The sequence below is a fragment of the Triticum urartu genome, chromosome 2 (assembly GCF_003073215.2).
Source record: "Triticum urartu cultivar G1812 chromosome 2, Tu2.1, whole genome shotgun sequence".
In the NCBI taxonomy this organism is placed as follows: Eukaryota; Viridiplantae; Streptophyta; class Magnoliopsida; order Poales; family Poaceae; genus Triticum; species Triticum urartu.
The window spans coordinates 628,875,158-628,891,135 of NC_053023.1; positions in this window are offsets into that span (position 1 = coordinate 628,875,158).

Sequence of the window (15,978 nt, forward strand, 5' to 3'; positions counted from 1 at the left end):
TTTTTTGCACTTCCTAAGCGCATCCCAGGCCAAGGAGGCCTCGACAGGCACTAGGAAGCAAGCGCCTCGTGAGGAGGAGACTACTCCGAGAAAGTCAAGCTAAGTTATCTCTACATAAAACAACAATGTTGCGGCACAGCATAGGAATGATAAACATAGCATAATACTTGAGAAATAACAGTTTGTTGCACGCCCCTCGGGGGCCCATACTGGCCTTTTTCTTAATACAGGAAGGAAAGGAAGAACGAAATAAAATCGGTCCGTGCCCCTACAGCGGTCCGCGAGGGCGGGCTCCTGGCGCCGTCCCGAGCTTAGCCAGACCCCTCCTCGCGCTTCACGGAGGCGCGACGACGAGACGACCCATTGCCATGTTCGAAGTGGGCGCGGCGGCGTGGTGGCTGGTCGTAACCATTGTCGGAGATGTCGCTGGAGGAAGAGCCGCCGTAGCTGGACGAGACGTGGTCGACACCGAGGGCGGGTTCGCCCTCATCCTCATCACGACCATCGCCAAGGCCGAGCACCTCCTCATCGTTGTTGACCTCGGGGCATCACCCGGCGCGGCGACCATCTTTCCCAAACACCCTCGCATAGAGGGTCGCGTCACCGTCATACTTGAATGGAGAGTGCACCGCCTGCCCAGGCCGCGCACGCGGGCAAACATCGGCCCGCTACGGGCCAGGGCTATGTTGCCCGTGATGGAGACCTCAACCGCGACCTAGGAAGCCCTGCTGCAGCAGCCGTCTGCCTGTAGCCAGAGCCTGCCTGGACCTGAGACCTCAACCGCGACCTAGGAAGCCCTGCTGCAGCAGCCGTCTGCCTGTAGCCAGAGCCTGCCTGTTTCCTCCAACCGCGACCTGCAGCATCGGTGAAGAAGCGCGGGAGCTGAAGCCAGTTGCCGGCCGGGTTCTCCGACCAGACGACGAACTTCGGCAGCACCTTCGCCGAGTGGAAGCGCGGCCGGGGAGGCCGCGCGACCACGACACGTCTCCCTTCATCAATAGGACTGCCACGATCGGAGGGACCCCTGCCACACGAAGCGGCACCATCGCGGCTGCGGGGGGCCGCGGCGAGGGCGCGGTGTGCTTGCGGGGATGGTCGCGTCCATGTTTGGGCACCGTAGAGCCGGGCCCCTAACAAGGGGCCTTCCCCTTCTCCGCGGTGGAGAACCTCTTCGACGGCGCCATTGGTGTTGCTACTTGCGATGGAGCAAAGGGGGAGAAGCGAGCGGAATGGGAAGAGATGGGCGACGGGGGCTCTGCGCCCCTCTCCATTTATAGTAGAAGAAGGCCAACCAGCGCCCCCATGATCACAGGTAATGATGGTTTTCCTTGCATGGAGCAGGGACTCATCAAGTCGGGCAGTTGCCGAGGCAACATGGGGAAGCAGAGACGCCCACGTCCAATCAATTGCCATGTGTTGACCAAGGCCGCAGGCTATTGGGGCCCACGGCGCTCCGCACCTGCCCTTTGGCTTTGCCTTGAAGCCAAGCCCGAGCGCGCCTTGGGCCCGGGGGCTACTGTCGGCGTTCTGGGAGCGGGGGTCCCCCAGACTTGCCTGCCTGTGGCCCACGGCGTGGCTCTGCAAGCGGGCCTGTACGGTCCATCTTCACCAACAAGCATTCAAGACCCACGCGAGGCAGACGACACAAGACCTCCTCGGGAGCGGCATCACTAGGCTGGCTCGCGAGGGGCGGAGAGATCAAGGCAAGGCAAACCTCGCGAGGTTCCAATGACGTGATCCATGACGATCGAGACCAGGCGGGCGCCAACGCGCAAAGTGTCCTTGTTTCCTCTTTGGTGCTAAGGAGGCAAGCGCGGGCGAGGAGTACCGAGGCGTCAAGCAAAGGTTTCCATATTGGTGCAACGAGACCAAGACCAGCAGGACGGCAAGATGGAGGTCACCATGGAGCCCAAGGCGACGTCATCACCAGAGCCTTTGGCAGGCGAAGACTGCTTTTGTCAGGATTACTTGTACTAGCTATCCCCTTGCAAATTGGCCGTTGTTGGCTCCCTTCCCGCTCAATATTTGGGGAGAGGACCAAGGCCTCTATAAATAGGATTAGCCACCATAGTAGGAGGAGGACGGAGCCCCAGCCATCTCATTTTGGACTAGATCCAAACCATCCTCACACCCACCAAGCACAAGAGCACCTCACCTCAGGAGGCTATTCTTCCCCTTGTACTCTTCATCCTCAGCTCAAGAGGCAATCCACTACGCCACACTGGAGTAGGGTATTACACCACAATGGTGGCCCGAAGCAGTATAAATATTGTGTCTCTTGTGTTGCGAGTTCATCGACCTTGCCTTTGAGATCTTGGCGGGGTTGAGGGCATGAGTTGGTAGGGGGGGATCTTCGCGCGCACCCCAGTGTTCGAACCTTGAGGGTTTTGCCGGAACCCGAGATCAGATAGTTGCTTCTTCGTGGACCCTTCGTGGGTGGAGCCCTCCGTGGACTCGCGCAACTGTTACCCTTCGTGGGTTGAAAGTCTCCATCAACGTGGATGTATGATAGCACCACCTATCGGAACCACGCCAAAAATCTCCGTGTCTACATTGCGTTTGCTCCCTCCAAACTCCTCCCTTTACCTTCATGTGCAATGTTTTACATTTCGCTGCTATACTCTTAGACTTGCATGTGTAGGTTCATTGCTTTACTAGGCTAAGTTGCTAAAATCTGCCAAGACTTAAAACTGGGAAAAGGCTAGATTTTTATTTGGTCAAGTAGTCTAATCACCCCCTCTCTAGACATACTTTCGATCCTATAGTACCGTAGTATGGAGGAAACGGCCTGTTGTTCAACCGTCTACGGTCGAAACGGCATCCTGTTCATCGGGAGGGGTGTGGCGTACCGCAAAACGGAGGAAACAACCTTGTGTTGGAGCGCTGCGGTCGAAACGGGGGTCCTATTCAGTGGAGGGGTGTGGCGTACTGCAAAACGGGACTCCACGGGCTACTGTTCACCAATCATCGACTTCCTTCAGCCTCCACCTGCACTGTTCATCCACCGCGTCTTCCACCTGCCTCCACCAGCTACTGTTCATTCACGGGCTACTGTTCATCCAGTCCTCCATCGGCTATGTTCAACCAGCCCTCCACGGGGTCCTGTTCATCCACCCCAACCAGCTCGGCTGTGGCGGCCTCCTCTCGGGGTCCTGTTCATCCAGCAGCAACGGCCTACTACTACTTCCACGGGGTCTTATTCATCCAACCCCCACCGGGAATAGTTCATCCAACCCCAACCACATACGTCTCGACTTGTTCAACCAACCCCCACGTTCACTGTTCATCAAGAGGAAGTAGGTTCAATCAGCTTCAGTAAGTAGCAGCAGCAGCAGCGATCGATCGACTGGGTCCAATTAGCAGCAGTAGCGAAGGAATCGCTCGATCAGGTTCAGTTAACAGCCAAGGGATCGATCGCTCGGGTTCAGTAACGCGCGTAGCTAGTGCAATCGCTCGGGTTCAGTAAGTGAACGCCTCGCTCAGGTTCAGTTAGAACCCAGCGCCTCGCACACACGTGCGTACATGTATGAGAGAAACGCGCAATCCCTCCATGCATCACTCGGCCCCGACCACGCGCACACACCGTAACCGGGAACTCCCCGAAATTTTCCTCGTCCTTGCTTCTACCATGATTTTTTTCTGTCATGCACGGCCCAAATAATGTCATGCGGGTGCGTCTTCGGCCTGCCCAGGATGAAAATCCCATTTTCTGTCATGATCTTTTGTTATAGAAGTACGAGCCCACCACATCTATGATGATCCTAGGTTTTGTCACAATTATCGTTATAGAAGTGTCATAAGCATGACAATTTTTTCGTTCGGGCCAAAATGTCACGGATGTGTCCTTTTTTGTAGTGTGATGGACACACCTAATTGTAAGCTTAACATCTGATTATATCACTAAATTCACTTTGCCGTAGCTTTTGTAATGTCAAGTATCGGTCCCTTAGACCATGAGATCATGCCACTCACAGATATCGGAGAAATACTTGGTGGGCTATCAAACATCACTTCGTAACTGGGTGATCATAAAGTTGCTCTTCAGGTATCTCCAAAGGTATTTGTTGGGTTGCATCGATCGAGACTGGGATCTTGTCACTCCATGTGATGGAGAGATATCTTTGGGACTTGTCTATAACACAACATCACAAGAAGCTTGCAAGCATGTGACTAATAAGTTTAGTCACGGGGATCTTATATTACTAAACGAGTAATGAGACTTGCCGGTAATGAGATTGAACTGGGTATGGCGATACCGACGATCAAATATCGGGCAAGTAACATATCGCTGGACAAAGGGAATTGCACATGGGATTAACTGAATCCTTGACATCATGGTTCAGCTGATAAAGATCTTCGTTGAATATATGGGAGTCAGTATGGGCATCCAAGTCCCGCTATTGATTATTGACCAGAGAGGAGTCTTGGTCATGTCTGCATGTTCTCGAATTCGCAGGGTCACACACTTAACGTTCGGTAGCGCTAGGGTAGTATTGAGATATTCATATGGTGAAGTCCAAAAGTAGTTCGGAATTCCGGATGGGATCTTGGACCTCACAAGGAGCTCTGAAATAGTCTGACGGTAAAGATTTATATATGGGAAGTCATATTTAGGGTTCTGAAAAATGTTCAGGTTTTCTCCGGTATTGTACTCGGAAGGTTTTAGAAGGTTTCAGAATGTGGCCCACCTGCATGCGGGACCCACATGGACGTCGACGCAAAGGACCCACACCCCTAGTCTAGGCTCACCAAGATCCACCCTTGAAAGGAATAGGATCGTATCCCGAAGGGATGAGATCAAGATCCATAAAAATGAGGGATACTGGTCGGTGGGGAAGGAAAGGAGGGATTTCCTTCCTCCCCCCTTGGCCAATGACCCTATTGGCTTGGAGGGAAGTTGTAACATCCCAAAGTTCTAAATTTTCGAATGTTATATTAAATAAATAATTATGATTGTTTGTTTGTTGTGTGATTGATTGTGTTGAATTGAGTGAAAATTGAAATTTTTGAAAGTTGCATGAGAGGGAATAAAAGGACTTTCCCCAAACTTTTCATCTTGCATTTTGATCTCCCTGAATTCCAATTCATTTCATCACAAAACCCTAGAGTGAAGATAATATGACTTCTTCCATTTAAAGAAATGAAAAGGGGTTTGAAAATGATTTGAATTCCATTTGAAATATTTCAAATTTAGAAACTTTAAGCAACTCAATGAGTTCATGAGGGAAGATAAAATGACTTCTTCAAATTCGAAGAAAGAGAGTTGGAAGCTTCAATGGAATAATTTGGAAGTCGCTTTGAAGTTATTTGAATTTCCAAATTTCAAAACCTCTTGGGAGTTATTTAGTTTTAATTCAAATTATTTTTTTCCTGAAAATAAACAAATGGAAATAAGGGTAAAATGATTCCCTTCAACGGAAAATTTGGACAAAATAAATTTAAATAGTTTTGCTATTTAAAAAATGATTTTTATTGATTTTAACTGCAAAACTAGTACTGTTTGACTTATATGAATTTTTTTATGGAATTTATTTGAACTTGAAAATTAGTTCATCTTGTTCTTGGTATTTATATGAACATTTTGGTATATAATATGCCTATGTAAATTTTTATTTATTTTCTTCGGTTGCATTTTTTTCTTTGTGTTTTTTAAAAAAACACGCACACACGTCCGACTGGACCAAAACCAGTTCGGCCCATGGACGCGCGCGCTCAGACCAGCCACGCCAGGCCAGCCCACCGGCCGTTTCGACCCAAGGCCGCCCGCGTGCCTGAGACCCTTCACGCCGGTCGACCGCTCGCACCCGCCCTCGCTCGCTACCCGCCGCCGCCACTGACTAGTGGGCCCTCGCTCCACCTCATCTTCCCCAACCTCATGCGCAAGCTGCGGCATAACCTCGACACCGCATCGCCCGTAACCGCCGGCCACACTGTCGGTATAGGGCTTATCCCACTGCTCCCCGAGCTCCTAGCCGCGCCTATATAAAGGCCAGGACCCCCTCTTCCAACCTCGTCGTCCCGCTTCTCCCCACGCCGCTTCTAGCCGCCACCATCTCCGGTTGCATCTCGCCGTAGCTGCACCACCCCGCCATCCATTTTGTCGTCTATGGCACATCCTAGCCCTCCTTTCTCTTGTCGTTGTTCTACAATGTTCGACGCGCACCGTTTTCACACAGTTTTGGCCCGTAGGTATCGCCGGAGACGCCACCCCGACGATCCCGAGCCCCGCCGGAGAACCGAAGGCCGCCATCTTCGCCCCGCCTCGTCCAGACACTGCCGATGCACGCCGCCACCACCTTCGCGATGCCCTCGACGCGTCGCACCTCCCCGTCTTCTTCCCCGTTGCCAAGGACCACCGCAGCTGCCGTCTCCTCCGTCACCGCTGACGCGCCACGGTCGTCTTCGTCGCCGTTGACCCGCGGTGAGCCGCTGCTGCCCTCGTTTGTCCGGCCTAAATTGTAGGGCCTAGATTAGATTAGGTTAGTTGTTTTTTTAGTCGAACCGGTACACGGTTAACTGTGGTTTTTATTTTTAAAACTACTAGTCGGTTTTTGTTAGTTAGCCACGCATTAGCATTTTTTACTAAATGTCGGTCGTTCGCCGTATAGCCTCCGCAGCGGACGCTGCTCGGCTAGTCACGAGCCGCCACGTGGCCAGCGATTTATTCGCAGTTATTTCTTTTTCTGTTTAGTCCCTTATATCACAGATTGGTCCCTGAACTTAGATTAGCAATACCTTTTTAACCATAGATCCAAATTAGATGAAACCAGCGGCAAATTCTTCGTATTGTTTAGATCTATCTAGTAGCATCATTTTTTGTAAACTTTTGTCAGATTCAAATTCAAATTTATTCAGATTCAAATTCGAACTTCAAATGGCCATGTCTTCTAAACCGTAGCTCCGATTAAGTTGATTCTTTTTGCACTTTGTCACCGTAGCCAAACCCTATCACCTGGATATTTGTCACAATAATTTTCACACACTAGAATCTGCCCATTAATATTTTTACTCGTATGCTTAGTATGCACTATGGTTCACATCACTTTTTGAGCCATGTGCCTATGTTGTTTTGCACTTGCAATATTTTTGTGATAGTTAAGTGTGTTGTCTTTTCATTTGGATTTTATGAGTCTTTTCATGTGGGATGTTATTTGGTTCTCCGAAATGATTGCTTATGTGAATGCAATGTTTGTATTTATAGATTTTCATCGGAGAGTGGCGAATCGTTTTATTAAGTAAATTTCTAAGAGCGCTATAATCTTCATCAACTATTACCAGGAAAGTTACATTTGGTCATCCCTTCAATTACCTATGTTTTATATTATGCACTTAGTCCTTTTGTGGTAGGATTGCATGGTAGGATCTATTATTGCCAGATAGCTATGCCATTACCAAGTAGTTCATTTGAGGTAGGTCTGATCTATACATCCTTGTCACCATCGTGTAAGTTTATTTTTGCCTCGGTAAATGTAGACGTGGTTTGGGAAGTGAACATGGTGAGACATGAGTGACAAAGTAGTAATCAGGACCAAGACTTGTAAATGAACTACCTAGGCGGTATTTGGTTTGAATGGTGGCGAAGTACAGTGGGAGCATGCATGGTTCATCCATGGTGGTGCACCACTAGTGGTCGGCCGCCCAGGCTCGAAGGGATCAAATGTATTTTCATACCTAGAAGCTTACGTGTGCAACCACAAGCCATTATGGGCTCTGGCTTAGTTGAGTAGATAGTGTGACCTCTTCCGGGACAGGCTAGCGGATGTAGAATGAGTAGGTGTACCGGCCTATCTGTGGGTTAAGGGGAAATACTTTCGAAAGACTATGTCTCGGTCATCCTGTTCTCAAACGCCAGGCAGTGCAAGAACTTCAAGGGAAGAGATCGAGTCTTGTGGGGAGAAGTGCGAAAACCTCTGCAGAGTGTTAAAACCTAATTGATTAGTCGTGTCCTCGGTTACGGACAACTTGAGCATCTAGTAGTGGAAATATCGGGAGATCTCATCACTCCTAATTTAAACAGTTGGGGTTTAAATGAAACTTGGGAACGGATGGAGTTGGGTTTGCCAACTCATCCTATGCAAATGTGTAGTAGTAGAATAACATCTTTTCTAATAGCGAAAAACTAGCTTTGTGCAAAAACTAGACTTAGAGCTTTCCACAAGACAAATTGCATGTGCAAATAGGTTCATTATTCTTATGATGTGACTTGCCAGTACATTCGATGTACTGACCTACAGGGCTGCAACGTCTTATGTTGCAGGAATTTCTACGACGAGAAAGAGTTACGTTGTAGGGTTACGGCCTACACTCAACTTGGCGTTGGCGTTGATGGAACTCCACACCCATTCGATTGTTTCCGCTGAGACTTATGAGGTATATATATCAGTTTTACGGTATTTACACATGTGATTACACTTTGATATATACATCGATGTACTGTGTGTGCTAGCACACTGATCTAGGGGTGGCACAGATACACAGAGGCTTGAATGTTTGAGGTCGGGTCACTACAAGATGGTATCAGAGCACATGTTGACTGTAGGACGTGACCCAAGAAACTGGAAAGCCCTTAGGAAATGATTTCTCTAAAACTTTGTTTTCAAAAAGTTCTTTTCCTCTCTTCTTTTCTGAGCTTTATCAAATATTCCCTTTTAGTTAGACAATACCCTTTTCCCTTTGACCACATTGAAGATCTACTGCTGAGAACACTCTGAGAAGGCCAAGATATCACACAACTGAGGACCACTTCAGAGTAATGGAGACTTCACCATACACTAGAAGAATTGAAACTACAACAGTCGAAGACTCGAAGAATTTGAACACACGGAAGAGTTCCAAGATTTATATGACCTTTAGAAACCAAAACCCCACTTGTATACTCACGTTAGATACGATGATTTATGAGTTGTCATTGTTTGATGTTTTTCCCGACAACCACAAATAAAACTATTTTCCAAAACTATATTATTTGTATTGTGTGTATCCCTCTACCTCTCTCCCGTATCTCTTACCAAAACCCTTGGACCCAATAGATGATGAATGAAGAAGGACTGGTACTCTCTGGACCGATCACTCAGTTGGAGGCAGAGCTATGGATTCAAAACATGGAGAATCACTTCGGGAGCAATTTGGTCGCAAGGAAGTATGAGGTTCAATATGATACGTCTCCAACGTATCTACTTTTTCTCACGCTTTTCCTCTTGTTTTGGACTCTAATTTGCATGATTTGAATGAAACTAACCCCGGACTGACGCTGTTTTCAGCAGAACTACCATGGTGTTGTTTTGTGCAGAAATAAAAGTTCTCGGAATGGAATGCAACTTTGCGAGCATTTTTTATATCAATAATAAGAATTTATGGAGCCAAGACCCACTAGAGAGGGGCCCCTGGGTGGGCACAACCCGCCAGGGCGCGCCTCCCTCTCCTGGCGCGCCCAGGTGGGTTGTACCCACCTGGTGGCCCTGCTGACAACCCCCCTGATACTATAAAATCACATATTTCCATAAAAAAATCAGGGAGAAAGAATTATCACGATCCACGAGACGGAGCCACCGCCAAGCCCTGTTCTTCCTCGGGAGGGCAGATCTAGAGTCCGTTTGGGGCTCCGGAGAGGGGGGTCTTCGTTCTTCGTCATCACCAACCCTTCTCCATCGCCAATTACATGATGCTCCCCACCGGGAGTGAGTAATTCCTTCGTAGGCTCGCTGGTCGGTGAGGAGTTGGATGAGATTCATCATGTAATCGAGTTAGTTTTGTTAGGGCATGATCCCTAGTATCCACTGTGTCCTTAGATTGATGTTGCTATGACTTTGCTATGCTTAATGATTGTCACTTTGGGCCCAGGTGCCATGATTTAAGATCTGAACCGTTTATGAATTCATCATTATATCCATGTTTTAGATCTGATCTTGCAAGTTATAGTCACCTACTACGGTTATGATCCGGCAACCCCGGAGTGACAACAACTAGGACCACTCCCGGTGATGACCGTAGTTTGAGGAGTTCATGCATTCACTATGTGTTAATGCTTTGTTCCGGTTCTCTATTAAAAGGAGGCCTTAATATCCCTTTGTTTCCAATATGGACCCCGCTACCATGGGAGGGTAGGACAAAAGATGTCATGCAAGTTCTTTAATAAAGCACGTATGACTATTTACGGAATACATGCCTACATTATATCAATGAACTGGAGCTAGTGCCGTATCGCCCTAGGTTATAATTTTCTCATGATGAATATCATCATACGAACTTTTCATTATTGTTTCTCCTAAGTTACTACTGCTATCATCACTGTTACACTTGCTACAAAATTACTGCTATCACTGTTATTGTTACTGTTGCTGCTATCACTACTATCAAACTGCTTTGCTACTGATCACTTTGCTGCAGATAATTAATCTCCAGGTGTGGTTGAATTGACAACTCAACTGCTAATACCTTCAAATATTCTTTGGCTCCCCTTGTGTCGAATCTATAAATTTGGGTTGAATATTTACCCTAAAAACTGTTGCGATCCCCTATATTTGTGGGTTATCACAATACGCTCTTCAGTACTTTACAAAAAGTGCTACAACCTGGTGGAAAATGCATCAAGAAATACAAGGATGTAATGGAGCAAAAACTTGGGAGGAATTGAAGAAGACCCTGTTGGGATCCTGTCTTATCTGGAAGCATGCTGGTAACCCGATGAAGAAACCTTATGCCTGCAAGATATGCGGAGAAATAGGACACACTCACGAAGAACACAAGGATGGATGCCATCATTGTGAAGGAAATCACCAAGCTGAAGAATGCCCAACTAGCCAGGTTACTTGTTTCTTGTGTGAAGGAACTACGCACTACCCCACCCAGTGTCATATTTACCCCAAGGTACAAGAAGTTACCAAGCAGCAGAAGGAAGCAATGAAAGAAGCCCTTAGGGAAAGTTTAAAAGAACTTGTGATGAAGGAAGATGTTGACGACCCTAATGGAGAAGGCCTAAATAGATTTTACTCCCATGCCTGCTATTCATGTGGAGAAGAAGGCATTTTTCACTGTATTACATGAAGCAAAGCCAAGAGTATTTGGGAGACTTCCCGACAGAAGAAGTGGAGTTTGATCCACAAGAGATAGAAGAATTGATCGGAACAAAGAAGTCGGGGAAGAGAAAGCGCATGAATCCCGTTAACAACCCATTTTCTGCAAAGAAGGACCGGAGTCATATCACATGTTTCAAGTGCAAGCATAGTGGTCATTACGCTAGAAAAGGCCCAAAAAGGAAGCCAATAACCCCAAGGAGCCAAGATAACCACCAGTAAGCCCCTGGATTTGTCTGGCGTCATTTGTTTGCGCTGCAAAGGAGTAGGACATTTTGCCAGAGAATGTTCAGACCCGAGGAAAGCTTGGGTTGAGTAGTTGAGATCTTGATATTTGGGGATAAAGAATGTAATAAATGTGGAACACACTTTTATTTTCATTGGGGATGTTGAGTTGAGTTATGAAATGGAAATTGTAATAGCTCATGAAGCAATAAAAGTTGATGTGGTTGGAATCTCATGTGAGATGTTATGAGTTGCTGTTGATTATGAGTGCCTCTCTCGTTATCTCGCCTAGACTTAAGCCTTGGACCTATGACCCCAAATCTTTCCCTGGAAAAACAACCGAGTACCCCTTATATCTTATACCTGCAGATGACAACCCTTTACGAGTCTTCTCAAGGGCTCAGAAATGATCATGACCCTGACTAGTGATCAGGATTACCCAAAAATCCTAAATGACATGACAAAGCATATTCATCTTGAAGGAGATGCAGTCTACAAGGGTTATCCTTTCATGGAGAATGGAGTTGAACTTTGGTACATGGAGGTACACCTCCACCATGTGAAGGGAGTTTGACCTAAGACTATGGACAACACTTTTTCATTTCTTGAGTACCACGAGCAACATTCTTTGACTCTGTTCGTGAAGCTACTATGGAAGCCATACGTCAGATTGGAGAAATACTTGAAGCTAGAATCTGTCACACTCAGGAATACCTGAGAGAGGTGCATGCAGAGATGATGGAGATGAAGCTGATGGACACCATGATGAAGCAAAACATCGATGATTTGAAGGATCACATTGCACAATTCTAGTGGGACTGAAGCATCTTCAAGAAGGACAAATGAATAGAGATGGAAGTAATGCTTGACCACACCAAACTATGTGGATAGTAGCTTTTGTAATAGAGCACCTTTGAAATTTGATTTTCGAGTAGTGGTTAAGAATGTAATAAAGGATTTGATATGAAGAGAATATGAATTATGGATGAACCAGTACATTTTAATTCAATGGTAATACCCTGTGTGAACACTAGACCGATGGAAAGGAAAATGTATTCCACAGAGTGGAGTTTAGACAAAATAAGTTGGAGTTTTGTATTAGTTATGATGGTTACCCCAAGAGTAGGAAGGAATGAAGTGCTATTGGATTTAAAGGAGATGTAATGTTGGACTATGGAACAACAGTAACTCCAAGGATGAGTTAAAGATATACAAGTGTTGAAGTGGGCCATAACCCACAGGACCCAGGATTTGATAGGGAAACAAGCACAATTTTGTTAAAGAAAAGAATTCTAGAAGAAGCAGTGATTTCATTAGCAGACGTTTCATAGGAGGTTACGTAAACCCGGGAGTTGTGAAGAAACGATAGAGGTTTTGTTTGGCTTGCAGAACCAAAAGTTTTGCAATGCTTGTGAGGATGCCCAAGTGTTAGAATACGTGATTCACTATCTGCATATGTTGTAATGATTCAAGTACGGGATGGATTGGCCCCCATATCGGAGACTTCTATCATGAACTATCATATGTTGATGGAAAATCAAAGAGCCTTCAAACCCTAGAAGAGTGTCGACACGACAAGACAAAACCCTAGAATGTAGGACAATGGAAACCATGTACAGGCACTGTTGCCAATCATAGGTTATACGGTGAGATTCAACTCAGACCCATTTCCTGCAGGAGAAACCAAAGATTATCGACCACCATGAGGTTTTCGATAGTTGTTTAGCATTGGCGCCAGACCTGTCAAGTCTCAGAAGGATCTTATTTTGATGCAAGGACTCCAGATTTTGAGGAAAAGGCCATGCCCTTACTGGAAGGGCACAAGTGAAGGAGTTATCTCACAGAATAGGGGAAGATCGACACCGTCAACGCAAAGGATGGAGTACATGAGTTTTGTTGGAGCCGTAATCATGCTTCTAAGGGTGGTAGCATCCCGTACCTTCTGTTGATGAATGGATTTTCAAGAAGACCCACCCCCCAAACCTAACCTTCTTTCTAACCTCTCTGAATCTCGAGGACGAGATTCATTTTAAGGGTGGTAATTTGTAACATCCCAAAATTCTAAATTTTGGAATGTTATATTAAATAAATAATTATGATTGTTTGTTTTTTGTGTGATTGATTGTGTGGAATTCAGTGAAAATTGAAAGTTTTGAAAGTTTCATGAGAGGGAATAAAAGGAATTTCCCCAAACTTTTCATCTTGCATTTTGATCTCCCTGAATACCAATTCATTTCATCACAAAACCCTAGAGTGAAGATAATATGACTTCTTCCATTTAAAGAAATGAAAAGGGGTTTGAAAATGATTGGAATTCCATTTGAAATATTTCAAATTTAGAAACTTTAAGCAACTCAATGAGTTCATGAGGGAAGAGAAAATGACTTCTTCAAATTCGAAGAAAGAGAGTTGGAAGCTTCAATGGAATAATTTGGAAGTCACTTTGAAGTTATTTGAATTTCAAAATTTCAAATCCTCTTGGGAGTTATTTAGTTTTAATTCAAATTATTTTTCTCCTCAAAATAAATAAATGGAAATAAGGGTAAAAAGATTCCCTTCAATGGAAAATTAGGAAAAATAAATTTGAAATAGTTTTGCTATTTAAAAAAATGATTTTTATTGATTTTAAATGCAAAATTAGCACTATTTGACTTTTATGAATTTTTATGGAATTTATTTGAACTTGAAAATTAGTTCATCTTATTCTTGGTATCTTTATGAACATTTTGGTATATAATATGCCTATGTAAATTTTTATTTATTTTCTTCTGTTGTATTTTTTCTTTATGTTTTTTTAAACACGCACACGCACCCGACTCGACCGAAACCAGTTCGGCCCAGGGACGCACGCGCTCACACCAACCGCGCCAGGCCAGCCGGCCCACCGGCCATTTTGGCCCAAGGCCGCGCCCGCGCCCGAGACCCTTCGCGCCGATCGACCGCTCGCACCCTCCCTCGCTCGCTACCCGCTACCGCCACTGACTAGTGGGCCCCCGCTCCACCTCCCCCAACCTCATGTGCGAGCTGCGGGATAACCTCGATGCCGCACCGCCCGCAACCGCCGGCCACACCCTCGGGATAGGGCTTATCCCACTGCTCCCTGACCTCCTAGCCGCGCCTATATAAAGGCCAGGACCCCTTCTTCCAACCTCGACGTCCCGCTTCTCCCCACGCCGCTTCTAGCCGCCGCCATCGCCGGTTGCATCTCGCCGGAGCTGCGCCACTCCGCCATCCATTTTGTCGTTTGTGGCACATCCTAGCCCTCCTTTCTTCTGTCGTTCTTCTTCAATGTCCGAGGCGCACCGTTTTGACACAGTTTTGGCCCATAGGTATCGCCGGAGACGCCGCCCCCCCGATCTGGAGCCCCGCCGAAGCACCGAAGGCTGCCGTCTTCGCCCCGCCTCGTCCAGACACTGCCGACGCATGCCACCACCACCTTTGCAGTGCCCTCGATGCGCCGCACCTCCCCGTCGCCGAGGACCACTGCAGCCTTTGAAACCCTAGCAATACCAATCACAACTAGACGTGGGCTTTTACCTTCATCAAAGGGGCCGAACTAGTATAAACTCCCGTGTCCCCTTGTCCGGTTTAACCCCTTTAAGCTAACCCGTTGCGATGGCTCCACAACTAAGTCCTTTCACGAGGACATCTGCCGTGACAAACCCACGACAGTTGGCGCCCACCGTGGGGCTATCGCACGATGGTTTCGAGTTCTTGAAGGGCAGCTTCGATGGACTTAAGGGATACGCTGTGGGCCGGATGACGAAGAGTCGCCGCGGAAAGCTCTACATCGACAACGCAGGATGGGGTCCCGAGGCCGATTCAATCGAATACGGGTACCGGGTCCCCTTTGGTGGGATTCACGTCTTCATCGGCAAGATCGGTGAACCGGCCCCCGAGCCGGACATCCGCACCGACATCATCGAAACGGCTCGGCGTGCAAGTCCTTCGCCGGTTCAGCCCGAGGCAAGGCATGTTTTCGTAGGTGTCGTCCATGGATCAGGGCACGAGGACGGACCGGTGTCCGAAGGAGAAACCATAGTCTGCTCTGATGACGAGTCTTCTGGAGAAACCGAATCGCTTTACCAGTTGCAGGACAGCCGGATTGAGGGAGGATCCGAGGGCAACAGTATTCTGGATTCCCCCGGTCTGCCAAACTGGGCCGCCATCTTCATGGCCGGCACACAATCGGCGCCTCATTCATCTACCGCCGCAGCAATGCTCTCCAGTTCAACAACGGCCACACCAGCAGGGGCAGGAAGCTCGGCGCCACCTCCGGCCCAAGTCTTATCTGATTTGTTTGACGCTCTGGCAACATTGATGACCGCGGAGGTAGACACAGCAGCCAGGGATCAGCACGATGCGGAGATCGCAAAGGTGAAAGATCAGATAGCCCAGGCCAAGGCGGACCTGGCAGCAGAGAATGCCAGGATGGCTACGGAGAGGGCTGAGTTGGAAGCACAGGCTTACCGGATTAGACTGGATCAGAATGCTTCAGAGGAAGTCATGAGAAGAAGGTACCGATCACGTCTCCCGTCGGTTTATGAGCCACAGAATCTTTTCAACACGCCAGGCGCAGGAGCTGGTAACCAACCCACACTAAACCAGGCGGGGCGCCGGGAGCAGGAGCACCGGTTCAGCAGCGCACGATGGACCTGCCTCGCCGAAACAACATTGTACC